Below are 26956 nucleotides of genomic sequence, written 5' to 3'. Positions count from 1 at the left end.
GCAAACCACTTGAGGAAAACTCCTCACAAGACCTCAAAGAAAATCCCAGAGTTTGTGACACAAAAAGTTTCTGGAGCTTTTGTGAACTACTGAGAACCCAGTGTGCAGTGAGAAAATGCTGAGGAGGCAGAAACAACACCAGCTGCTTTAATGAACCCACCTAATTAGCAAATTAAAAGAACAGCACTAATCCAGAGCCTGGCATTTGGAACCAGGGGATTACTGGCCCAGATGAAGTGCTGGATTCAGCTGGGCTGGGAGCACTCTTCAGTGCTGGTCTGCACAAAAAGTGCTGTTGGGATAAGAGCAGGAGGAGAGAGCTCCCTACCCACTCCTGGCTTATGGAAGTCAGGCCTAGATGGGCTGTACCTCTAAACCTGGGGCCCAGCTTATCCTCCTCCACCTCCTGCCTTCTCCTGAGCTCTACCATTATATTAACCCCTAACTCACAGCCAAAAGCAGCCTTTGCTGGTGGAAGAATTGAGTTTACTCTCTCCTGTGTCTTCCCAGCCTCCATCTTCTTCCAAGTCTTCCCAGGACTCCCAAACCCTGCAGTCATGTCCTCTCCCTTCTTGATATTCCTTCAATTTTGACAAAGATTATGAATGAATATTTAAAGAAACTTTTTGCTGCCATGAAGATGTGACTCCAAAAGGCCCCAATTTCCCCATCTTTCACTAAATCCACAAAGAATCACAACTCCTGGATGGCAGAGCCTGAGGGATTTGCCTGAACCTCAGTGAGGAGCTCCCTGCTTGGAGCCCAGCCCTGCGTCAGGGAAATGTGAAACTGCTCTGCCTCTGCACCTGCAAGAGTAACACAACCTGCCTTGGGTACAGAAACCAGCCCAGCACACAACTGCTGAATTATTTGTGCTTCCCAGGTGAGTTCCCTCCATGAGAAGGCCAGAGATCACTCACTGGGAAAGGGAATTACAGCCCCAATCTCCTTCTGCAGAAGAGAGGCTTCAATTATTTATGGGGGCTTGAAATATTTAGCTTGACACTCGTGCCCTTAAGGAAACTCCAGTTACCACTTCCCCATCACGAGGAGCCAATCATTTATTTATTCATGGGATCAATAGGAACACGGAGCAGGAATGCTGGCTCGGAGGATTGCTGGTTCCAAGGCAGCCCAGGAGGCAGGGCATGGAGGAGCTGTGTCCTTCTGGAGGGAGTAGCCTGATTTTTGAGGTCATTTTCCCATTACACGGGTCCTTTACATTGGAGGGTTCAGTGTGGAAAGGTAAATCCCAGAACCAGGCAGGGATCCCAGGGGGGCTGAGCACACCCAGGTGTGGGGCTGGAGAGGGGAGGAGACCCCCAGACCTGACTGGGGGCAATAACTGAGACCACAAGGTTTTTGATGGATTGCTGAGCTTTCCCAGGCAGGGAGTGGCAGAAATTCAGTCTGTGACCAGATTTCAGTGCAGGAACTGACCTGGGACCCTGGAACCTGAAACCAGAAATGTTTATGGGCTCCCTAAGGATCCTGCTTTAGCAAGGCCTAAAGCAGGCCCACAGAGAGGGGAATAAAAGTTAATGGCTTGTAACAAAATCATTTCATGGTGGGGAAACGTGGGAAGATCCAGTTCCCATTGGCATCCTGGGCACATCAGCTCATTTTCAACTGGGAAGAGTCCTCCAAAATCAAAGAGGAAAAATACAGTGGGAACATATTTTAACCTATTTTTATTATCCTTTATGTGCTTATGGAGGTGGTTCTGCCCCTCCATTCCAGGGGAAGGTGTCTCTGCCCATAGATCTGGTCCTTAAGGTCCCTTTCAAACCAAACCATTCTGGGATTCTGGGATGATAATAAATAGTTCTCTCATCAGACATCTCCAAATCTCCAATAACTGCTACTTAATCAACAAATGCAGCAGTCTGGGAAGCGCTGAATATTGATGAAGTCAAGGTTTCATTACAAGAGAAACACTGAACACTTTGTGACTGCATAATAATTGAACTTTAATAATTTTGAAGATCAAAGAAAGGTCCTCTATGAACAAACAAAGGCAGAAAAAACACTCCCAGGATTGTTAAGGTGATCAGACTGCTGTTACTTTGTTGGATTTTACAAACTGAGGCAGAATTTTCAATCCAGGCAAAGGCAATCAGAGTCCCAGAGCACCTGAGATTTGGTTTTATGGGCAAATCCTGGAGATCATCCTGGACAGTGGCCCAGGGAGTGATTCCCACTGCTCTTTGCTTGGGGCTGCATTATCCCATTATCCCGTTCTGCCATGGGTGGCAGGAAACAGAAGAGAATTTGACATTCAGACTTCCCAGTGCAAATGGAGAAAAATGAACACTTTTGTTTCTGTGAACATTTTTGGACATTTTCTATACAATAAGTGCTCAGTGAAGAACTTTCCCTTTGCCCTCTCCTACTTCTTCCCACCTTTATAAAGGATTTTGTCTGTAAAGAGGCTCTAGGAAGATGGACATCAGTGACAGAACGTGCTAAGGGGAGGTAAGGTGGAAGATCAGGCTGTGCAGGGCAGCTGGGGCTGCCCCTGGATCCCTGGCAGTGCCCAAGGCCAGGCTGGACAGGACTTGGAGCAGCCTGGGATAGTGGGAGGTGTCCCTGCCATGGCAGGGGTGGAAATGGATGGGCTTTAAGTCCCTTCCAAAACAAACCTTTCTGGAATTTCAGGATTCTTTAATCCTTCTCCTGGTACAGTCACACCTTGTGCTGAGCAGTGATAATTGTACTTTTCTCACCCCCCTCTCCCCAAAATCTCAGTTCAATCCCAATTTTTCCATGACTGCATTGCTGTGTTCTTCCACCAGGAACCAGGAGACTGAGCAAACCCACACAAAAGCAGCTGTGAACTGGCAAGCAAAATCCCCCTCCTGTGGGAAGAACAGTGGTATTTTAATGCTTTAACATGCAGAAAGTCCTGAAAGCTTGGAATGAGAATCCCTGATCGTGCTGTGCCTGTTGGCTCTGGTGACTTCTGCTCTTCCCTTGCCAAACCCAGCAGCAGAAGCACTTGGATTTGTGTAATTCATCACGAGTCTTTCTGGTGCCCAAACTGCAGCATGGACCCTCATGGCCACAGGGTAGGGTGGGAAATTGCTTTTGGCAGAGAAATTTTATCCAAAATGTGGGGTATTAAAAAAAAAATTAAATCATCAGGAGGCACAAAATCCAACCCCAGCAACTCCCCTGCAGTATGAGACCGTTTGGGTCCAGATTGATGCTCAATCCACACAAGGCAATTTCCTGGATTGTTCCCTGGCAGGAAAATGAAAGCTGCTTTAGTTTGTCAGTCTGGGCTGGGTCAGGGTTTCCACTCATCAGACTCATTTTGTAGGAATGAACTTGGATGAGATGAATGGATGATGGATGGATGGATGGATGGATGGATGGATGGATGGATGGATGGATGGATGGATGGATGGAGGAGCTGCATTCAACTGAGCCCGCAGCCCAGAATCACCCTTGGCCAAAGGAGCTGGGGCTCAGCTAAGACAAAAGACTTTGGGAGGGTGAAACAGGGCAGTTCCAGTTATTTCCACTCCAGCTCCTTCCTTTTGCTAAGAGATGAGCCAGAAATTATTTCCTTCAAATCCCAGCACCTGAAGTATCTCGCTCAAAGTTTTATTCATTCATCTAAATTTCATTCTCCAATCTGAACATCTGTCAGTGACAAAGGGAATGTGACAGCCAGCAGGCAGCAGGCTCAGAGGAAATCCTTAAAAAAAGCAGTCACAACAGAATCCCAAAATTCCACAATCTTTAAGATTGGAAAAGCCCTCCCGGACCATGGAGTCCAAGCTGTGCCCCATCCCCACCTTGACCCCATCCCAGAGTACTGAGTGCCATGTCCAGTCCTTCCTTGGACATCTCCAAGACTGGGGTTCCAAACCTCCCTGGGCAGCGCCTTCCAAGGCCTGACCAACCTTCCCAGGAAGAAATTCCTCCTGATGTGCGAGACTGGACATTTTATAGAGCTGGTGACATTTTTTTTTCTCTAAAGACAACGTCTGTCTGTTGCTTTCCAGCTCTGTATTGCTGCTAGGGGATAATGACATCAATATTCCTTGCTGTCACTGGAAATTTGACACAGATTAATATTAAACTGGATTTGGGATGCTGTTTTTCCGTGATGTGTCTGTAATTACCTGGATGATAGCAATGACAGTGCTAGAGCAGAGTTGTGAGCTACTCAGGGAAAATTAAAATTAAAACCCAGTTCCACACTCACTGAAAACACATTCAGGAAATTCAGCTGAGTTCACACACAGGATTTTCTTTCTGTGTCCCCCAAAAGCACAAATGGTTCTTATCCTGAGCTGCTAACCTACAGCACCAGGGAGAGGGGTCTGAGGAACCTCCCCAGAACCTTCCAGTGCTGCAGGGCAGCTCCTGCTGACCCCACCATGGACTGGGCTCCACAGCAGGAATGGGTGTAGGAGTGTCGGGGGTGTAGGATGGTGGGGATGGACGGGGACGAGAGATCTCTGCAGCCAGGTCGTGGAATTTGGGGTTTATTGCAAAGGGCCTGGGTGCAGGGCCCTGCTGGGAGCTGCAGCCACAGCTCAGAGCAGGCTGAGAGAAGAGAGGGGGAGAGAGGATGAGAGGGTGAGAGAGTAAAAGGGGTAAGAGAGCGAGGTTCCTGTTCCAATAAAATAAATCTTCTGTGTTGAATATTCTGATTCTCACTAACCAATCTAGTACAAGATACAAATCCTACAGCATTTACATACAGCCTATAAGAATCATTACATTACCATACTGTGTTACATTTTAAACCCTACAAACTCCTCTTTGGGCCCCTTCTGCCAAGCTGTAGGGTCTGCTCTGACCCTTGGGCCTGTCTGCAAGCAGAGGGTGTTGTTCCATCAAAAGGGGATCACCTTCAGCTGGCCACACCATTGTTTTCCAGTTGTTCAGTAACTGAGGGATCTCAAAGCTTGCTTTCATTTCAATCTCACTTATAGTTTCCATATTCTCAAAATCTTTTGCCAGGCAATCATATTGATAAGGCTTTCCTGTTTCATCTTCCCCAACAAATGGGGGTGAAGGAATTTCCCCCAACATCCCCCCAGACCCTGCCCTGGCCCAGCCCGAGGCCGTTCCCTCTGCTCCTGTCCCTGTCCCTCTGGCTGTCCCCTCCTGTCCGGAGCTGTGCAGAGCCACAAGGGCCCCCTGAGCCTCCTTTGCTCCAGGCTGAGCTGCCCCAGCTCCCTCAGCCCCTCTTCATTAGATTTAGAGCTTTTCTCTAGAAAAATATTATCAATATCTACATGTACAGCACATCCCCACAGCATTTCCCTGCACTGAAGCCCAGCACCATCAGCTGCTGCAGAATTCCTCACAACAGCCTCATCTCAGCTCTTTAACTCCTCACATGTCACTTGGAGCCTTCTCTACCAACCATCAAATTATCCCTTCACAGAAGGAAAAGGAAGGAGAATTACACTTGTCAGCTCTGAGCACAAATAGAAGGGAAGGTTGCAGTTGAAATAAAGCTTCCCCAACTTGCTAGTCTTCCTATCCTTTCTAGAAAGCTCCAGGAGAATTTCCCCCTCCTGTGAGGGTGACAGCCAGGCCAGCAGGGTGTGTCTCACCTTGGCCTGGCTCCTGGGTCCCTGGGATTGTCTGATGGGTGAATCCTCTCAGGGATTCCCTCAGAAACTCCAGGGACACACTCCCAGCTCAGGGTGGGCAATCTGCCCCCCTGCCTTTTCCTTAGAGCACATCCTCCACACGTGGGAAGGGAAATGAGTTTGGGCACAGAACGGTTTGGATTGGAAGGGACCTTAAAGCCCAGCTCCTCTTCTTCAGTGCACTTTTACATCAGGCCCCTGTTTAACACCACAAATGAAACACACAAGCTGCAGTGCCACGGGCTCAGGGACAGAATTCCCTCTCCAGTGCCCAGCCCACAAAGAGTGGCACAAGGTCGTGTGTGGTGTTGGGAGGTAGCAAGAATGAGGTGAGAGATGAGAATTTGACTTTATGTTTTCAGAAGGCTGACATATTATATTACGTTATATTATATTATATTATATTATATTATATTATATTATATTATATTATATTATATTATATTATATTATATTATATTATTGTAATATTATGAGATTATATACTAAAACTATACTAAAGAAAGAGAAGGGATACATCAGAAGGCTAAACAAGAATGATAATGAAAACTCGTGACTGACTCATCAGAGTCCAACACAGCTGATGGTGATTGGTCATTAATTAAAAACAATTCACATGGAGCCAATCAAAGATGCACCTGTTGGTAAATGATTTCCAGACCACATTCCAAGCAATCAGATAATTATTGTTTTCATTTTTTTTCTGAGGCCTTTCAGCTTCCCAGGAGAAGAAATCCTGGCCAGGGGATTTTTCAGAAAATATCATGGTGACAGTCATGAGCCCTGAGAAAATCCTCTGGAGTGTTGGAAATGGTTTCCTTGGAGGCTGAGACTTGGAAGCCTCAGCTGGTTCCAGCAAACAGCAGAATCTGCAGTTCCCACCGGTACCCTTACCCCAGGATTTAGGAAAGCGTGAGATCTGCCAGGCAGTAAATCCAGTTCCTCAGGGGTTTCAGGGTCAGCCAGGCTGGGGGAGTTTGGTTTTCTAGACAGGTCACCAGTGGGAAAAGGGCTCAGCACTCCTGCAAAAACAGAAATCCAGGTACCTGTCTGGCCCAGCCAGGAGTGCTGTACTTCTCCTTGTTCCAGGAAGGAGATTCATAATCGTTTGGATATTCAAACAAATCTTAATTGTCATTTAATGGCTCACACTGTAATTAGCCTCCAGGGAAAAGTGCTTTCAATTAACCATGTAAACATTTCATTTGTTACACCATTACATGTTCTGCTAAATTTCCTGAGGAAGAGCTGGGAGTGGAGCAGCACCGGGCCGGAACTCAGGGAACAGAGGGAAAGAGAATTGTCCCTTCTTCCCCCTGCAGGTGACACTGGGAGGGTGCCCATTGCTCCTGTTCTGGGGCTGGCAGGGCAGTGACCTGTTCAGGAGGTGGCACTGAGCCATTGAATCCTGTCCATGCTCCTGGATCCTGGCCAGGTTCCACACAAAATACATCTGCACATGGGATGGAAGAGCACCGCCAGGGCCCTGAGGCACAGGAAGGTTTCCCTGCCTTATGGTTCTGCTGTATTTATTTTATTATATGGCCTTTTATATTTAATGGCCTCAAGTGGCACCAGCAGAGGCCTAGATTAGATAACAGGGGAAAAATTTCATGGGAAGGGTTGCAAAGCTCCTGGAAGAGGCTGTCCAGGGCAGTGATGTGGCAAAACCACGTGGATGTAGCACCTGGGGACAGGGCTCAGTGGTGACCATGGTGGTGCTGCTGGTTCATGGTTGGATTTGATGACCTTAAAGGTCTTTTCCAGCCTCAATGGTTCCCTGACTCTCTGTGCCCTCATCAGCTGGCAGAGCACAATAATTGGGATGGGTCTGTTCCCCTGGTGCCAGAAAGATGGGCAGGGAATTATCCATCGTAGGAGCAATAAAATATAACCAGCAAAGTAAGGAGGAGTAAAGTGCTGGTGAAAAGCAACCAAAAATCACAGGAACACAGACTTGGGGGGAGTGGAGGGCCTTAAATCCCACCCAGTGCCACCCCTGCCATGGCAGGGACACCTTCCACTATCCCAGGCTGCTCCAAGCCCAATGTCCAACATGGCCTTGGACACTGCCAGAGATCCAGGGGCAGCCACAGCTGCTCTGGGCACCCTGTGCCAGGGCCTGCCCACCCTCCCAGGGAGGAATTCCTTCCCAATATCCAGTATTTAATAGGAGGGAATGTCAGGCCTGAGTTCCTGTGCCAAGAGGGAGGCTCATACCCCCAAAACTCCTGTGAACATCCTTCCCTAGGAGAGCAGAGGGAGCATTTACCCTTTAAGGAATGGTGGAATTTTATTATGGGTGTCACTGGATCCCAGGATGGATCAGGCTGGAAGGGAGCACAGGGACCCCTCTGGCCCCAGCTCCAGCAGGGCCATCCCAGAGCCCACGGCCCAGGACTGTGTCCAGATGCTCCTGGGATGTCCCCAGGGAGGGACACTCCATGGCCTGGCTGGGCAATCCCTGTCCCTTGTTTATTCCAAGTTGTGCCTCTTGCAAAGCCTAGTCCAGGCAGGGGAGCAGAATTCCAGCAGAAATTCCTGCACCAGAGGCAGATCTGTGTGTCCTGCCAGGACTGCCAGGACTGCAGAGGGGAAAGGCCAAGTCTGGGACATTTCCCAGAGTTCCTGCTAATCCTGCAGTGAAGTGGGGCTTCTACAGAAGGAAATGGGCAAGTGTGGTGAAGGTCTGAGCAAGTGAAAGACATCAGAAGAAGTTGAGAAGAACCCTAGGTGGGAGGAGATGATGGAGTGGCCTTTGGCTGGACTTTTCTTGTACAGCCATGGACAGAACCATTTTCCCTGTAACACAGAGACTTCATTTAGGGGGAGGCAATGGCTTGGAGCCAAGAGAGTGCAGTGATGTGATGTGATGGAGTGGCATGAGCAGAGACAACGGGTGAGGAGGATGGTGGCGGTGTCCTCGATCCTCAGTGGAGGAGGAGAAGATCTGTTCTTGAGACCCCTCGGCCCCAGGGGGTGAATTTGGGGGGGACAGGTGTCCCAAAAGTGAGAGACTGTGCTTTTTTTGGAACTGGGCAAAGCATCCTTAAAAGGGGAACCCTAGAAGCAGCTCTGGTCCATGAGAGCACTGGGCATGGAAGGAAGAGGTCACAACGGCAAATGTTCTCCAGGTGGTGCCACGTGTGACATGGAAACACAAGAGGTCTCAACTGTGTTCCCAGGGGAAGCCTATGGTACAAGAGGGACTCCTCATTCCTTGATGAACTGAGAATTGATTATCTGAAGGGTGGTGATGGACTGAGAGTTGATTATCTGAGGGGTGATAACTGGATTGAGAATCCAAGGTTTTATCTCATTGTGCTGTGGTAGAAATTGGGGGGAAGAGGAGGAATGTTTTGGAAGGTTTTCATTCTGAGTTCTGTGTATATTCCTTTTTACATATTGTAGGTTAATAAAATTTTTTCCTTTATTCCTAGGCTAAAGTCTGCTTTGATCTATTTCTGGTCACATCTCACAGCAGCCACTGGGGAGAATATATTTTCATGGAGGCAGTGGCATTGTGCCAGCATCAAACCATGACATGTTTGGTTCCCTGACTGGGAAATGAAGAGCCAGTCTGTGCCCTGAAGGCCTGGGGAGCCCCTGGCCAGCCCCCAGGACCGGCTGTGCTCATCCCAGGGGGGATCCCAGGTGGATCCACAGCCCAGGCATGGAATCATGGAGGCAGAGAAGGGCTGAACTGTGGCCACATTTCCCTTCACAGAGAAAAGCAAGGCACAATTCTTCCGAAGAATGTTTCTGGGTTTCACATTCCCTGAGCCTCAGAGAAAGGAAACACAATGTTTATCTAATTTGCTGTGCCTGTGTTTGTGCCAAAGTAGAATGCAACATGGAGATTGTTTACCCACAGTGATGGTGTTTGGGTTCCTTGGCCTGTCGGGGCCAGGGGTGTGTGCCAGGACTGTCACTGACAGTCACGAGATTCTGGGCAGTGTGAGCAGGGTTGAGTGCTTGGCAGATTCAGTTTAGATGTAGTGTAATATAGTGTAATACAGTATAGAATAATATAGTATAAAAAAGGAATTAATTAGCCTTCTGATAAGATGGAGTCCTCCTCATCATTCCTCCCTGCAAATACTAAACTGAACCACCCTGGGGACAGAGCAGAGCTCTCACAGCTCCTTCTGTCCTCCCATTTTGGGGATTTGTGGGGGAATTCTGGCTGCCAGGAAGGGAAGCAGCTGGAAGGGTCTTTGATAAGCAGCTCTGGTTTATAAATAGAAAGTTTGGATAGCTTTTTTCTCCTCCTACCATTTCCATAAAATACGGAATTTACATTTTGTACATTTTTACACTTTATCTTCTGCCCATCTTTCATTTCCTATAGTTAAAGGTAGAGTCTAAAAAAAAAGAGTATGAAGTAAAACACGGGGATTAAAACATGGCAAATGTTCATGAGCTTATCAGTAAAGAAGTTTTCAGGATCTGTTTTTTCCCCTTATCCTTTAACCTCCTCCTCTGTTGTTTTCTTGTCAGTAAATTACTATTTATAATTCAAAGGTTTTAAACAAGAAAAGAATCTTTTCAGCTCCACTATTTACTCATCTTCTGACCTTCAAAATTAATTTCCAGTGATAGAAATCAGAATCAAGCATTTGTTGCTTTTGCTCCATTGAACCACAAAAAACAACTGCAATCTCTGTTGGTTTTTTTGGTATTTGTACTTGAAAACAATAATTAAGATGACAATCTCACATTCAGAACTGCACATCCCCCATCCCCCCAATATGCCAAGGCCAATTTAGGATGAGGAATAAACCCTCAGTGCCATGAGTTTAAGTGATTTATTTCTCACTCCATACAACACTGCAGGAGAGGATATTTGCAATAAAAACTCAGTCACTGACTTAGACTTGAGCTGAAAAATTCAGTTCTCATGGAAGCTTTGTAGCTTTAAATAGTCTGAACTCCTGAGAACTATTCCCAAATAATACAATGGGATATTCACATCAAATACCAGATAACAAAGGCAAACACCAGGCAACAAAGTCAATGTGGAGATGATGCTGTCAAAAGAGCTGCTTGACACGACAAAGGCAAAAAGGAAGAAACAGGGCCCCAGTTACAAAGTTTAAAGATCAGAGGTGGTTGTGATTCCATTTAGAGATCAGCCTCACCGTATCTGACATTTCAAAAGCCTCCCTGAACTTTTCCCCCCTTTTGTGTGCTGCTGAAGCTCATCCTCCATCCCAGGAGGCTCTGCCAGGCCCCAGGTGCTGCTGAGGTGATCCCCACCCTGGGCAGGCTCCTGTCCCAGCCTGTCCCAAGCTGTCCCCTCCTTGCTGGGATCTCTGCAGGCCCCAGCATCCACAGCAGGTCCCAGCCCTTCCTCTCAGAGGGAGCAAACTGCTGGAGAGAGCATCCGTTCCAGGGAAGCTCCAGCCACTGCTGCACTCCTTTGAACAGACTCACCTGACAGTGGCATCAGTGCCTGAGCAGTTCCCAGAGCTGTTTCATCCCAGTTACACACAATGGAAAATGTCCTTTGTGTCCCATTCCCACCTGCTCCCATTGACCTGCTCCTTACATGTGTCTCCCTGCACAGAGGATGGGAAATGAATTCCCTGGATCTGAGATCCATTGAAGTGAGTGCACAGGAGCATCTGGCTGTGTCTCTAATGGGCCCCTGGGAAGCAGAATTACCAAAGGAGTTCTTTTCCTACTCATGTTCTGCTCTTGAACACAGAGACATGAGAAATACAGATTTTCTTGTCCCTTTATGGTATAATTATGAACCTAAATGATCTCCATGAATTGTGACATCTCCTCCACTCATGGAATCACAGAATATCCTGACCTGAGAAGGACCCCAGGTTTATCCAGTCCCACCCCTGTTCCTACCCAGACCCCCAATCCCACCCTGGGCATCCCTGGCAGTGCTGTCCAAACCCTCCTGGAGCTCTGGGACCATTCCCTGGGCAGTGCCAGCACCTCTGGGGGAAGAACCTTTGCCTGGGATCCAACCTGGCCCTCCCTGTCCCAGCCATTCCCTGAGGTCCTTGTTTGAACTCCTAGAATCTGCTCTCTCCTCTTCCATCATCACCTTCTGACCTGTTCTGCCCAGGCACTGCCTTCATTTCTCATAAAGCCAAGTAAATAATTTTGGCACTTAATAATGAATATTTTCTGCTCATTTTGACATTTTCACAACACAAATCAGTAAATCCAGTGTCACAGACATCTTTTATGGAAAATCCTTTCCTTAGGATTTTTCCTCCTGAGAAGCTGTGAGGCCTCAAGAACAAAATGCAAACAATGGTTATCTGCTGCTGTGGAATGCAACAGGTGCATCTGGGATTGGTCTCATGTGGTTGTTTCTAATTAATGGCCAATCACAGGCTTGGACTCTCTGTCCGAGCCACAAACCTTTGTTATCATTCTTTCTTTTTCTATTCTTAGCCAGCCTTCTGATAAAATCCTTTCTTCTATTCTTTTAGTATAGTTTTAATGTAATATATATCATAAAATAATAAATCAGCCTTCTGAAACATGGAGTCAGATCCTCATCTCTTCCCTCATCCTCAGACCCCTGTGAACACTCACAATCCAGTTCAAGGCTGTCCATCCAGGAGAAAGCTGCTGATCCAGCCCTATGGATACAGGGAACACAAAGCCCTGCATGTACAGCTTGTCAGGCAAAAGGAGGTGTCAAATGAATAACTCAGAGCATGGATCCCAAGCTGCTGGAGCTGTCACACCTCCTTCCAGTGGGAATGGGAGGGACACTTTGCTGGGAGAGGTTTCCAGATGGTTTTCTCACTGCTGCAGACAACTGAGCCTGTGTCTGAGTAGGCTCACTGTGCCCAGAAATGTGGTATTTCCAGGGTCCCTAAGAAGAAGGAGGAATTGAGAATCTGAGTCAATGTTCTTAGAAGGCATAATATTATATTATATTATATTATATTATATTATATTATATTATATTATATTATATTATATTATATTATATTATATTATATTATATTATATTATATTATTCTATACTAAAACAATACTAAAGAATAGAGAAAGGATACAGACAGAAGGCTTAACCAGATACTAATTAAAAACTCGTGATTCCTTCCAGAGTCCCAACCCAGCTGGGCTGTGATTGGTCATTAAGTAAAAACAATTCACATGTTGGATAAACAATCTCCAAACCACATTCCAAAGCAGCAAACACAGGAGAAGCAATCAGACAATATTATTTTCCTTTTTCTCTGAGGCTTCTCAGCTTCCAAAGAGAAGAAATCCAGGTGAAGGGATTTTTCAGAAAATGTGATGGTGACACAGAAATGCTGCCTCCCTCTGCACCCTTCACTCCTCATGTCCCTGGGTTACCCAGGGCAGCTGTTCCAGCCCCCAACACTGCTCTGGCAGCATTTGCTGTCCCAAAGACAGTATTTATCCTGTTTTCCCTGGGCAGACTCAGCTGAACAATTGTGAAAGTGGAACAGGGGAATGGTGTGGAGGAAACAATACAGAAATAAGGATGGCTGATTATCCACTCTCAGAATTCTTCCTTTCTCTGTGGAGGTGCAGGAATAAATGTCTGCCTTTTGTGAGGTTTCATTCATGACTATTCTATTTAATTCAGTGTTCCTGTGATCATCTTAATTTCTATCCAGAGAACAGACCCCTGGCAGGATTCAGGTCTTTAATAACTGCATTGTCATTCTGATATCTCCATCTCTTGTTCCTGATTTCAATTGTTTGCATCTCTTCAAAGGCTCAAAGCAGCAGAGTCCCAAAGGAGATTTTTCACACGGTTTCTGGTATCAGTGCAGATGTTTAGCAGCGAGCAAATTAGAGCTGTGGCTATGAATTGCTGCTGGGGATGGGAGACAATGTGGAAGATGCCAGGAGATGGTTCCTTGCTGCCCTCAGAGCAGGGCTGATCCCATTTTTCTGCATCCACAGAATCCTGAGTGAGGGAAGGGAAACTGCCCAGGGAGCAGCTGAGCCCAGGGGAGCTGCAATGATTCCTGTTCCTTCCCAAGGCTGTGAGCAGATCCCAGTGGGAGCTGTGCATGGATTGTGTGGTGCTGTGGGACAGAGCTGGTGCCTACAGGATGTGGGAGCTGTCACCTCAGGCTGACAGACACCCCCACTCCTTGAGAACCTATTACAGACCATGGATTGTTCTGCACTCCCCACCAGGGCTCCCTTGGAAAAGCTCCATCTCTGGGCAGACTTTCCTGGATGCTTCTTCCAGCCAGTGGGGGAGGAAGGTCCCCACAACATGGAAAGAGTCTGAATAGATTTGTTTTTTGAGAACTGTGACAATGCTCAGTGTCCTGATGGCTGCAGCTGTAGGAGGGCAGGGATGGATGGATACTGGGGATAAATCGTTCCCTGGGAGGGTGGGCAGGCCCTGGCACAGGGTGCCCAGAGCAGCTGGGGCTGCCCCTGGATCCCTGGCAGTGCCCAAGGCCAGGTTGGACGGGGCTTGGAGCAGCCTGGGACAGTGGAAGGTGTCCCTGCTGCCATGGCAGGGGTGAAACTGGGGGGGATTTTAAGATCCCTCCCAACTCCAACCATTCCATAATTCCAGGATTCTGTTTCTCTTCATTGCCATTAGAAGAGCCTCAGTCTCAGACACCCCACAGTCAGGCCACCAGACCCAGGTGAAACTCCAGGAGCTCACACAGGGCATGGGTGATCCATGTGCAGCTCTGTCTGTGAGCCTTGGGGCAGTACCAGCCCCAGGCCCTCAACAAAACCAGCAGAATTACTCCTATTTGTAAAGTAATGCCAGACAGAACTAATTGCACATTAACAGCAAACACAGGATGTTTATTCAAAGCTTTTCACCACCTGATCCAGCACTAGGATGTTCCCCTCAGTGTGAGGAGCACTTCAGGCCCAGGGAGTCACTTGCTGGGACAAAGCAGCACCACAGGGAGGACTCAAACCCAGCCCCTCACACCACATCCCCTTGGCTCCCTCTCCTCTGTCACTTTCAAATTTCTGCATAAACCAAAGGAAACTCAGGCACTTTAATTAAGGCCAGCATTTACCCAAGGAATCCCCTCTCAGTCTGCACAGCTTTGCAGTTATTCTGCATAAAGGAGCACATAGAGTGCTGGAATTAAGAGGCTGTAAAGCTAATCCACACAGAACACCACAGAGAGACATGCTGGGAATCCATCAGCCTGAAATTCATCTGGATATCCTCAGCTGCAGGACTGAGAAGATGGAATTTGACAGAGCAATACTTAAAATTCAGTTTTCATCCGAAGAGCAAAGCACTTAACAAATTAATTGAGCTTAGCATCCATGTTGAGAGCTCAGCACTGGTAACATCATCACAGGAGAGAGGTTGGTTTATGAGGGGCTGGAGGAAGTGCAGCAAGCCCTGAACAGGCAAATCCCTGCACCAGAGGTGACAAATGGCACCTCTGCAGTCTCTGCACATCATAACTCTGCCCTTGTTCTCTTACCCAGACACTGCACCCAGTGCTGGCCAAGCTTTCCCCAAGAAGTACCACATCTTCCTTAGGAAGGGCTGGGACAGCCTCTCTTTATTTTTCCTGGCTGCTCATCAAAACAGAACAGAGCATCACAAACCTTTTAAAAGCTTTTTTAGTTTGTTTGTACCTCAAGCTGCAGGAAGCTCAGCATTTCTCCTCCCTCACAGATCTCCATCTCTGCTGGTTTTTCCCCTCCCCTGCCAGATCCTGGTGGGAATGTGTGGCTGGATAGAAACCTCTCCTTCCCCCAAGCTGTTTAAAGCACTGCAGCACCAGTTCGATGGAACAATTATGTTCTGTTCCAATGAACAAGATTTATCCTTCCTTTAAGGAGAGCCTGACTTTTCTCAGTGAAAAACTGTTTGCAGTCACCCACAGCTCCCTTACAACCTGTAATCCTCCACTTACATCCTCCCTCCAGTCCCACAGGAGCCAAGCTGTTCATCATTTTCTTTCTGGATACAGAAAGTGCAAAATACTCTTCCAAAATAAAACCATCACATAAAGGCTAAGAGCAAGAGACTGTGAAAACCCTGGAGTCTGTTACCACTCAGTGATACCTGGCTAAGATTTGCCCCTTCAGAGATAAATATTGTACTTTATGAATCCATTCTGCTCCATGGAATATTTATGCTGTGTTCTGCAAAGTGTTCAGTGTACAGAGGTAATTCCACTCTAAACTGTACGTTAAGGAACCATTAATATTCCAAAGGAGAAGGTTGGAAGTTGATAAATGCCAGCACTGAGGTCACCGTAGCTGCCCTTTCATCTCCAGCTCTTTAATGATGTATTTGCTCCAGGTCTCCTTCTCACAACTGACAGGAATTGTTCAGAAGTGCTGGGATGGGAACCAGCACAAACACAATTTCAGACCAGGAGGGTTTGGAGTCTGATAACTGAAACTCCAATGAGTGCAAATTGAGTGTCAATGTGTGGCACAAAGTGTCTCAAATATCCCCAATTCCTGCCCAGCAGGGAGCTCCCACAGGGGTCACCAATCCACTGGTGTGAACTGGAGCACTGAACATGTCAGCAATTGTCCCATTATGGCACAGGGGAGCACAGGGATCCCAATTCTGAGTCACAGAATCATGGAACACTTTGGGTTTGGAGGGACCTCAAAGCCCATCCAGTGCCACCCCTGCCAAGCCTTGTCCAGGGAAGGGATTCTGTGCAGCTGGGAAAGGATTCTCTGGAGCAAGCAGAACAGGAAAGGGACAAACACCAATACCTGTTGTTCTGGAACAAACACCTGTTATGGAACAAACACCCATTGTTATGGGACAAACACCCCTTGTTATGGAACAAACTCATTGTTCTGGAACAAACACCTGTTATGGAACAAACACCCATTGTTATGGAACAAACACATGTTGTTTTGGAACAAACACCCATTATTCTGGAACAAACACCAATTGTTATGGAACAAACACCCATTGTTCTGGAAAAAACCATTTTATGGAACAAACTCCCACTGTTCTGGAACAAACACCTGTTGTTCTGGAACAAACACCTGTTATGGAATAAACACCCATTGTAATGGGACAAACACCCCTTTTCATGGAACAAAAACACCCATTGCTCTGGAACAAACACCTGTTGTTAAGGAACAAACACCCATTTTTATGGAACAAACACCTGTTCTGGAACAAACACCTGTTGTTCTGGAACAAATACCCATTGTTCTGGAACAAACACCCATTTTTATGGACCAACACTTGTGGTTCTGGGATAAACACCTGTTGTTCTGGAACGTCTCCAGCAATGGGCTCCAATTCCCAACACGAGAGCAGGAGCTGTCCTGGGGTTGCTGCTGTGCCCTCAGGTCCCAGTACCCAAGTGCTGCTTCCAGGGCAGGTAAAAGAATCCAACACAGCACCAGCAGCAAAGGGAGGGTTCACAGGGGAGTTCCTGGCACAGCCTGTGTGGTTCCTAATTTTTATGAAAGTTGTTTGGGGAAATTTATGACTGTGAAATCTTTCTTATTTTCTTCAAGGTTTTTTTATAGTTGTGTTTATGCATTATGTTAACTTATAGGGTATTGTTTTAAAGATCACTTGTTTAAAGTCAAAGGTTTTTATTCTTTATCTCTAAAATTATTTTTATTTTTGGGAATTATTTTTCTTTTTTTAGGGGTACAGGCTCTTTATTATTATTTTCTTTCTTTCTTTCTTTCTTTCTTTCTTTCTTTCTTTCTTTCTTTCTTTCTTTCTTTCTTTCTTTCTTTCTTTCTTTCTTTCTTTCTCTGTTTAAACTTCTTATGGTATTATAGCTATTTTAATATTTGCTTATTTTAGTATGGAGGCTTTTTTGATGTTTACAATCTGAACATTTTTATTTCCTTATATTTGTATGTGTTATAGGGAAAAGAGTCTCTAAGAGTGTTTCTATCTTTTAAGAAGATTTTAGTCTAAAATTAAAGGTATCTCTTTATTCTTCTTATTTGGGACTAAACTTCATTTTCATTGACTTTGGGGTTTTTAAGTTGTTCTTCTATTTTGCTTGTATTTGTGGGTGTTTTGGGTTTTTTTACTTGGAGAAGGATTGAAGCACTGAAAGAGTTAATATTTTGTTCAGGGCTGGTGGATGGTTACTCGACTCTGGTCGGGTTTAGCTGTTTGTGCTGGGAGTTGTGTCTGGAGGTGTTGCACTGTGTTTCCTCTAAGTTTTATTAGCATGCCTAATGTTTATTTGTGATTTTATGATCCCTTTATATTGTCCTCCCCCTACCTTTTGAAATGGCGCAAGTTTCCCATTTTGTATCCAATATTCTAAAAACAGACTTGCCTCCTCATTGTTATTGAGTTCTGATAAGTGTCAGTCCTTCTGTTTGTTACCCGGCCACTCCCTGCCAAGCCTAAAATTCCTCCCCTTCCCATTTGTCAATCCCCCCAATCCCTGCCCTTTTCCCCAGAACCTTCCTTGCTCCTCCTCCCATTAGATGTCAATCCTTCCCCAAACCGGCCCTCTCTTCCAGAAATTTCCCTGTCAATATTGTATCCCTTAGAACCCTATTGGTTTACTTAAGTTATTCCTCTCCCTGTTGTCCCTCCATTGGTTCAAGCATAAAATACCCCTCCTCAGACCCCTTCCCAACCATACCCGTATTGGTTTGTTGCCCTAAACCCCTCCTCCCAAGACATGTAATCAAAAAAACTCTCTGTAAACCGCCAGTCTGGGTCTTGGATGTCTTGGAATCTTGGGCCTGGGGAGACTGCCATCAAATAAAGCTACCCCAGTTCCACCCCAAGAGCCGCGTTGCTGTTTCTTTGTTCCTGTGCCAGACCATTTCTGGGATTTGCAGTTTGTGAAGGATCTGTCACACCTCTGTTGTCACCAGGCTGGGTCACCTTAATCTCAGCACTCCGTGACATGGGGGGGCTGATGGTTCCTCTTTCCCCCTGCCCGTGGCTGTGGGTGAATTTTCCCAGTGGTGGAACTTTGGCTGTGCTGCTCCGGCTTTGCCTGTGCTCCACAGCACTCCCCCCTTGCTGTTCAGGAGGTGATGGGGGGCCTGGCAGGTGCCCCAGGAAGGGGGGTGAGGCAGAGTGGAACTTTTCCAGAGTAGAAATCCATTTTGATTTAGGTGAAATGTTCATCTTTGAGTTCAGTTTGTAGCTTGCTGTTTAATCTGACTGCCTGTTCTCGCAAAAACCCTATGCTCTAAGAAACTGCATCAGCCGAGGGACAGAGATAAGGAGGGGGGCCCTTGAACTCTGAAACAGATGGAGAAACTGCTACAGAAAGCAGGGTCAAAATTACCCAGGAATTCTTTCTGATAAAGAAGAATTAGTGGCAAATGTGTTGTTACAAGTGAGATTCAGTTTGTATTCAGTTAAGGTTGAGTTAACCTTTGGGGAGTTACTGTTTTGAGGGGGTTAGTCAATGTTCTTTGCAAGTTCTAAAGGATCCAGGATATAGCAGGGGGATGGTCTAAAGGGGCAGAATAACATCCAGAAACAGAGTCAGGGCAATAAAACCAGCGCCACGGAAGGAGATTGGACGAAAGACCAAACCAATCATTCAACGCCCCAAGGAAATGGTTGGTCAGGAATGAATGACAATAAAGACCAACAGGAACACCAGAAACAAGCCAATCACTGCGTGGATCCAAAACTCACCAATTCTGGACCCAAAGGGGGGTTATAAAAATGGGAGTTCAGTTGAGTTCAGGGTTCTTTTGAGGAACTCGCTTCCTGGAGAACCCAGTGTGTATATGGGGCAGACACACTGGTTTGGTTTTTTCTTGACTTGTTGCGTGAGGATCTGAGCTTATCTTGGGCCTTCCATCTCCTGTAGCTCTTTTTAAATAAACGAGAGCCTTTTTCTCTGAAGAAAATCTGGCCTCGTTCATCCATAACAAACCTATTGTGAAATTGCATGCATGTGTGTTTGAGAGGGAGATAAAAAAGGATCTGGAGTTCCCAGAGGTACACATGTCATTTTAGGGGAATGATTTCCACATGCACCCAGCGCTGTAATAAACATACCAGCTTTACAACTTACACAAAAGCTGTGGAGTTTGTTTGCTTCTGCAAATCAGGAGCCTGAGCCCTGGTACCCCTCTGCCCACCGGAAAGGAAAGGGGAAGTTCTTGGGTTTTGTGAAAAATTCCAATTACTCGTTTTAAAATTTTAAAAGTTTCTTAGTAATAAAATTGTTATGAAAATATAATAAAAATTAGAGCAATAAGAATTTGGACAATCAGAGTTAGGACAATAAAGGACAATAAAAAGCAAAGAAATGTGCATGCTTTCCTAGGACAATTAAGCCCCAAAAGCACACCCACTAACAAAGGATTAACCCTTAAAAGCAATAGCCTGTTGCATATTCATATATCTCATACATGATGCATAAATTCTTTTCAAACAAATGGTGTTTTCTGGATATTGTCAACTTCTCCCCCTTATTCCTGCTGGCTCCTCAAAGACGGGAAGAAGAGGGGAAAAGTTGGTCTCTTCCAATAACAAGGCAATAATTCTTCTCTTGCGGAATTATGTGTCTTGTTGCTGTTATCTCTCTGTGAAGAATTTCTTGATTATTTCATCCCTTTCTTGAGCTACTTAAAAAAGTATCTTACAATGCATAGTTTCTATTTTAACATTATGTTATAACCTAAAACTATATTTAAAAAATACAGTACTACTTAAAAAATACAGTACTACTAATTAATACAACATAACACATATAGTATCTGTGAAGAGCCAATCATGTAATATGTATTTTCCACAGGTTTCTTTTGTCTTTACCGTGTATTTTTTACAGAGGTGTGTGCAGCTTTTTCATGGCTGGGAGCTTTGCATCACTTTCGTGAATGCTTCTTATGCAAAACTACCACAGGGTGCCCAGAGCAGCTGGGGCTGCCCCTGGATCCCTGGCAGTGTCCCAGGCCAGGCTGGACATTGGGGCTTGGAACAGCCTGGGATAGTGGGAGGTGTCCCTGCAGGGGAGGCACTGGGTGGCTTTGAGGTCCCTCCCAACCCACGATTCCCTGATTCACATCAGACCAAACATTCAAGCCCAAAGTGTTTTTGTGATAAATGAACATGATTCGCGCTAACAATTGTAACTATGCTGATATTCTAGAAAATATTTGTTTAAAAGTAATAGAGGAAAAGGATATGTAATTAGTGTCACAAAATAAATGTTTTCAGGTGTTCATAAGAAAATAGGATGCAGGATGTAGTTTGAAATAAGTAAAATCCCAGAATAGGCCTCAGGATAATTAGAGAATCAGCCTTGAAATGGACAAAATTGAAATTACTCCAGGTATCTATGAAATAATAAGGCTTATTTTAGGAATATAATGATGACTTCTATAACACAAGACTTGGGGCACATGTGCAACCTGTGGGGTTGTTCACAGGACAGTGATGATGAGGAGAAGTCTTCGTTGGGTGCCACCACCAAAAGCCAGAAGACCCCTTAGAAACAAGCGGAGCATGCACTGTGCAGCAGAGTGATGTAGATTTCAAGAATTGAAAATAGGAGGAGATTTACAGACAAATATTGATGAATATGTATCAGCATACAGTATGCGAGTTGTGTTTGGATCCTTCTGCCTTTTGTACATGAGGCAGGGTGGGAAGCCCTCCCCCGTACCCCGATTGTACCCCAATCAGTTTTGCTTATGCTTTATCCAAAACACTGCCAAATTTCTTTTTGTAACTACTTGATTATATTTGATTGTATTATTTTATATAAAATTGCTGCTCTATTAAAATTGCTGCTAAATTTTTAATTTTGTGGTTTATTAAATTAGACATGTAGGGACCTCATTCATAACAGTTTCTTTTTCCTCAAATTCCTGAAGCCAGGTGGGTCACATCCAATTTTCTCTGTTTCCCCTTCCATGCAGGATCTGGAGCTGTTTCTCTTCCACATTGCTGCAGAAAAAGCCAAGTGCACAGGAGCTGATCCTTCAGAAGGTGGGGAGATGTTTATCAGAAATGTCACAAAGCTGGTGTGGTTTGATGGGAGGGAGCAGCTCATCCCTGAGCCACGACTCGAGGCAGCTGCAGGGGATTCACAACAAGTTGTTCAGCCAGTGTGGAATCAGCCCCGATAAGAAACACTGAGTGACTGGAGCAGGATTTCTCTGTGTAAATTGAAATCAGGGCTGTGTAAAGCTGAATTAAACTTTTGTCACGAAGCTGCAGAGCTGTCACTTGTATTCTTCCAGGATAAATTGGCAGCATCTACTCAGAGCAGCCTTGGAACAGTGCTTTGACTGCAGTAGCTGCTTTTAGAGTAACAGCAAAAGGAGATGATCTGTTCTTCAAAATCCGAAAATGGTACTAATTTACAGCACAAGGGAATGAACTGCACCATGCTCTGCTTAGGGAACTGCTCCACAAAAATGAATTTCTACTATAAAGCTGCTTTATTTTTATAATTGACCCTCTGGAGAAATTTTGTTAATTGTTCCTCTCTCTTCCCCTGTCTTTAATTCCAGTGCTCCCTCTCCAGCCCAGGGGAATGAAGCCAAAGGGTTTTCATCTCAAGTTTGGAAAGCTGGTCAGCTTTCATTAGGGCCTCAGTCACTTTTAATCAGCTCTTCCCAAAAAACAATTGAAAATAATTACCTGAGCTTCTCCTGGGCTTTGGGGTCAGCAGAAAGGTGATCAAGTGAAGACAGACCAAAGGACACTGCTCCTGTCAAAGCCTGGACACTTCCCAAGGTCTGAGCCAAGGAAATAACACCAAGTTTCATAATCCCTGTCTGTGCCAGTTAAGAACACACACAAAAACTCTTGCAAGGTTTATTCGTGATTTCCAAGTGTCCTTCATGCTGCTGCTTCCTCTGGCTTTGTCCTGGCTCTTAGAATCACTGAATCCTGGGATCGTTAAGGTTGGAAAATATCTCTAAGGTCATCCAGTCCAACCATCACCATTCACTCATATCGCCAAGTGCCACATCCATAGGTTTTCTGAAGACTTCCAGGGATGGGGGTTCCAATGCTTTGCAACCCCATCCATGCAGAAATTGTCCCATTGTCACCCCAGACCCTGCCCTGGCCCAGCCTGAGGCCGTTCCCTCTGCTCCTGTCCCTGTTCCCTGGAGCACAGCCCGACCCCTGGGCTGTCCCCTCCTGTCAGGAGCTGTGCAGAGCCACAAGGGCCCCCCATGAGCCTCCTTTGCTCCAGGCTGAGCCCCTGGCCAGCTCCCTCAGTCCCTGCTGGGGCTCCAGACCCTTCCCCATTTCTCTATTTACCCCATTTACCCATGGTAAAGTGGCTCAGACCTGCCCAGAGACATCAGCTGATTTTGCATCCCCCTACCACACCCTGCATCAAATCCCCCAGTCAGGGCTGAGGTGTTGGAAATGAAAAGTGAGGCTGTGCTGACAATTCCCCAGGGAGGGCAGCACGGGAGAGAGCAGAGAGAAGAGCTCCACAAGCAGCAGAGCAAGCCCAGTTTCTCAGAGCAGTGGGGAAATTGCAGCACTGCAACACTGAAAGGCTCTGAAAGCTCCAGCTCCAGCAGAGGGGATGAGCTGATCAAACAGCTCGCACAGCAGCCTCTCCTTCCCCTTCTCCCCTTGCTTTCACACTGCTCCTCCCTCCCTTGCCAGAAGCCAACCCCAAATCTGAGCCAGAAGCCAGCCCCAACTCTGAGCAGATCCAAATCTGAGCAGATCAGCCCCAAATCTGAGCAGATCCACCCCACCAGGTCACCCCAGCCCTGGCCCAGCTGAGATGACCCATGGGACCCTCAGTGGGCACCCCCAGAACTGGCCCCAGGCAAAGATGAACATCCCATTCCACAGGAATGAGCCGTGATCTCGGCTCAGGTGCTCCTGAAATGGCTCCTCCTGGCCCAGGGGCTGCAGGGACAGGTGGGACAAGGCCCTGAAAGGACACCAGCAGCCAGACCACCCATGCAAACCATGAGACCTCTGCCCAACAGCTCCAGTTGTAGTCCTCAAAAATTTTTATCCTTGTGGAGAATGGGAGACTGAACCATAGAACCCAAGAATGACTGAGGATGGAAAAGCCCTCCAAGGCCATCGAGCCCACCCTGTGCCTGACCCCCACCTTGTCCCCAGCTCTGAGTGCCATGTCCAGACTCCAGGGATGGACACTCCACCTCTCCCTGGGCAGCCCCTGCCAAGGCCTGACCACTCCTTCCATGGGGAAATTCCTCCTTAGAAGAAATGAAGCAGATCCAGGGCATGTTTGACAGTAACATGGTGTTATTGTCTGTGGGGAATGGAATGGCAAAACTCCTCTGAAATACTCTTCACAAATGGGGTCTTGTGGGAAAGGTCAAATTTAGACTGGGCTTGAGTTTCCCAAAGTTCTTCCCCTCATCACTGCACAGCCCTGAATCCCCAGGGGAAATTTGTTCACTGAATTCCTCACACAACAGAATCTCCATCCCCTCTTGTGTTTCTGCCTCTTCTCCATGGAATCCTGCAGTGAAGGAAAGCCCCTCAGGAGCTCTGGGCCAGGGCAGGCCCAGGGAAATGGGAAATGGGATACCTGGGAATGTTCATTCCCTGTCAGCCAGAAGTGCCACCAGGAGGGGACAGGCTCAGGTGCCCCTCACTGCCCCTTGGAGCCAACACAAATCCATGCCCAACTTCAGCAATTAAACTCCAGATTAAAAGAACCACAACCGTGGATGTGCTTTGCTTATTATCAGCTCTCTCTGGTTGCCTGAAGGTCTTTCCTAACATTGTCTTTAATTACTTTAATGAGAGAGAAAATGATCTGAGGAGTGTCAGCTCAATGGGGCAAGGTCCTGATGGAAATGCTAGGTCTGGGATCATTAGTTCAGCAGTTAATAGTACATTATGTGAAGTTATTGGAGCTAAATGTAAACAGCTCCTGGAGCTCGACTGATGTCAGGAGTGAAGCTGGGGAAACAAATTAGGAGAGGCTTTGAAGTGAGCTCGTGATGGTTCTGCTCCCACCTTCTGCAGAGGCGTCTCTTTGTTGGTCCAGAGCAGAAACAAATGTTTGTAGAGAGAAAAGAAAAGGAAATTGAATCCACCACAGGCTTGTCTTCACCAAAACCCTCTGACAATTCCTTACAATGAACTTCTTGAAGTGACTGAGTTTATCTAAAGCAAATTAAGATAAAGCAAATCAAGGCCACTTCAGCCCTTCAGGGAAGTCTGATGCTAATCTGCTCCTTTAGCAGTCCTGAGCCTCTGCTCCAGCTCAAGGAAGGGAGATGGAGCAATTTAGCTTCATTTGCAATGAAAAGGGATTAAATTGCATTTACTACCTCATCTCTGCTGCAGGTGAGTGCAGCCCACAGCCACCAGCTCAGCTGACAGGCAATTAATTTGAGGCAAAGGTAATGTGATTCTGATTCTGGGCCAGGACTATTTGCTACAAGGATGTAATCTGGTTAAATTAATCCCATTTAATTTCTCATTTGCCTTGGTGGGGCCTGCACTGTAAGAACAGCTCTTCCTCGTGTTCTCTTTGTGAGGATCAGAATTGCTGCTTGCTTCAGCTTGGAATTAGAAAGGGAACTGCATGAAAACTGGTGAAACCAAGGATTTTATTTCCCAAAGAAACTCCTTTCCTAAGCTTTGCTGTGATGATGTCCTGTGCATAAGCTAAGCACTGCATGTATCAGAGGTAACCAAAGCCATCCTTGGAGATTCCAGCTCATCAGACATGCAGATTCCTACTGCAAGCTTCAGTTTGCTCTAGGAATAATTCTTGGGTTTTGTATAAGTGCTATGAACAAGTTTGCTGTTTTGTGGCAGATTGCATCTTTTGAGTAACCCTGGAGTCCCCATCCATTGCAAAAGTCCCAAATCCACCAGGAATGCCCGAGGAGCTGGGCCAAGTACTCAGGGCACTGAGGGGAGCAAAGGCTCTGCTGCAGGCAGATGAGTGAATTCAATACCTCAGGGGCTACAGATGCCCTGCTTTGTCCCAAAACAGGGAAGTTTGTTCTTGGGAGACTGAGGTGAGAAGCTGGGGCTGCCCCTGGATCCCTGCAAGTGTCCAGGGCCAGCTTGGAGCAATCTGGGACAGTGGGAGGTGTCCCTGCCATGGCCTGGGCAAGGTGTTCATAGAGACTCAGGGTCATGGAAACACTGAATGGGTTGGGAGGGACCTTAAACCCACCCAGAGCCACCCCTGCCATGGCAGGGACACCTTCCACTATCCCAGGCTGCTCCCAGCCCCAATGTCCAACCTGGCCTTGGGCACTGCCAGGGATCCAGGCGCCACCCCAGCTACTCTGGGCACCCTGTGCCAGGGCCTGCCCACCCTCCCAGGGAACAATTCCCAATTCCCAATCTCCCATCCAGCCCTGCCCTCTGGCACTGGGAGCCATTCCCTGTGCCCTGTCACTATTCCTAGGGATGCTTTAAGATCCCCCTGTGCTGATGGGACTGCTTTGTGTACAAATCCTCTCCTGATCCAGGTGAAAGGAGGAAGACACAGAACGTGGCACCACCTCAAAGGCTTTCCCTCACCTGGCACTGCCTGGGAGAGAAGGAAGAGTGGAAATAAGGAACAGGCAACTCTGCAGATTTTCAGATACAAACTGAATTTTATGAAGGAGCTCAGAACCTTCCCAGCCTGTCCCTTTCAGACCATTTTTGCCTGGGGAAAGACAAACGTCCTGTTAACCACAACCAGCACAAACTGCAACCCTGTGATCTGAGCCATGGCCCTGATTAAACAGCCAGGAAATCCTGGGAGACCTCCAGAGGCAGCATCAAATTCTTTGCCTTGGGGTGAAGGAGAAGGAAACAAGGCACAGATCTGTGCAGCCTCAGAAAGGATGAGGCATTTCCAGCACTCAGGCAGAGCATGTGCGGCGACAGGAGGGAGGAGTGTAATTACCAGGGCACCCAATTCCTCTGCTCCAGGCAGGAGCTGATCAACAGATGGTTTGCAAAGAGCTCCCATTGCTCCTGGTGCTTCACACGGCATAATTAGCCAAGGAAATGTGAGCTGTGACAGGAGTCTCACAGTCCCAGCAGCCCCAGACACAGCCAGTGACATTTCCTGATGCTGCAAACCTGAGTGCAACAGAAAACTGCTCTGGAATGTGGAGTGGCACCAGGCTGGGGACCAGCTGCTCATTGCTGCCTGGGTGCTCAAAAAACCCACATCAAATGAGGAATGTGTTGGACACATCCACTCAAAAGCAATTTTCTTCACCTGTGGCAAGCCAGGAGTTTGTGAGGTGAGAACTCCAGGGAGAGCTGTACTGGGAATCTCAGGAAAACCCTGGGGTTATTGGTGGGAGCAAGAAGGAATTTGGAATTCCTCCCTGGCAGGGTGGGCAGGCCCTGGCACAGGGTGCCCAGAGCAGCTGGGGCTGCCCCTGGATCCCTGGCAGTGCCCCAGGGCAGGCTGGAGGGGGTTGGAGCAGCC

The 26956-nt window shown here is 46.8% G+C and overlaps 1 protein-coding gene across 1 annotated transcript in view; it reads right to left on the bottom strand.

Moving 5' to 3' along the window:
• Window positions 1-26956, bottom strand: part of LOC135458624 (acid-sensing ion channel 2) — a 485196-nt gene that overhangs the window by 314036 nt on the left and 144204 nt on the right. The gene's annotated exons all lie outside the window — the stretch shown is intronic.

This window comes from Zonotrichia leucophrys, chromosome 27 (assembly GCF_028769735.1).
Source record: "Zonotrichia leucophrys gambelii isolate GWCS_2022_RI chromosome 27, RI_Zleu_2.0, whole genome shotgun sequence".
Taxonomy (NCBI): Eukaryota; Metazoa; Chordata; class Aves; order Passeriformes; family Passerellidae; genus Zonotrichia; species Zonotrichia leucophrys.
Note: the sequence above shows the minus strand (reverse complement) of the source record. Positions and strands in the feature narration are given on the sequence as shown.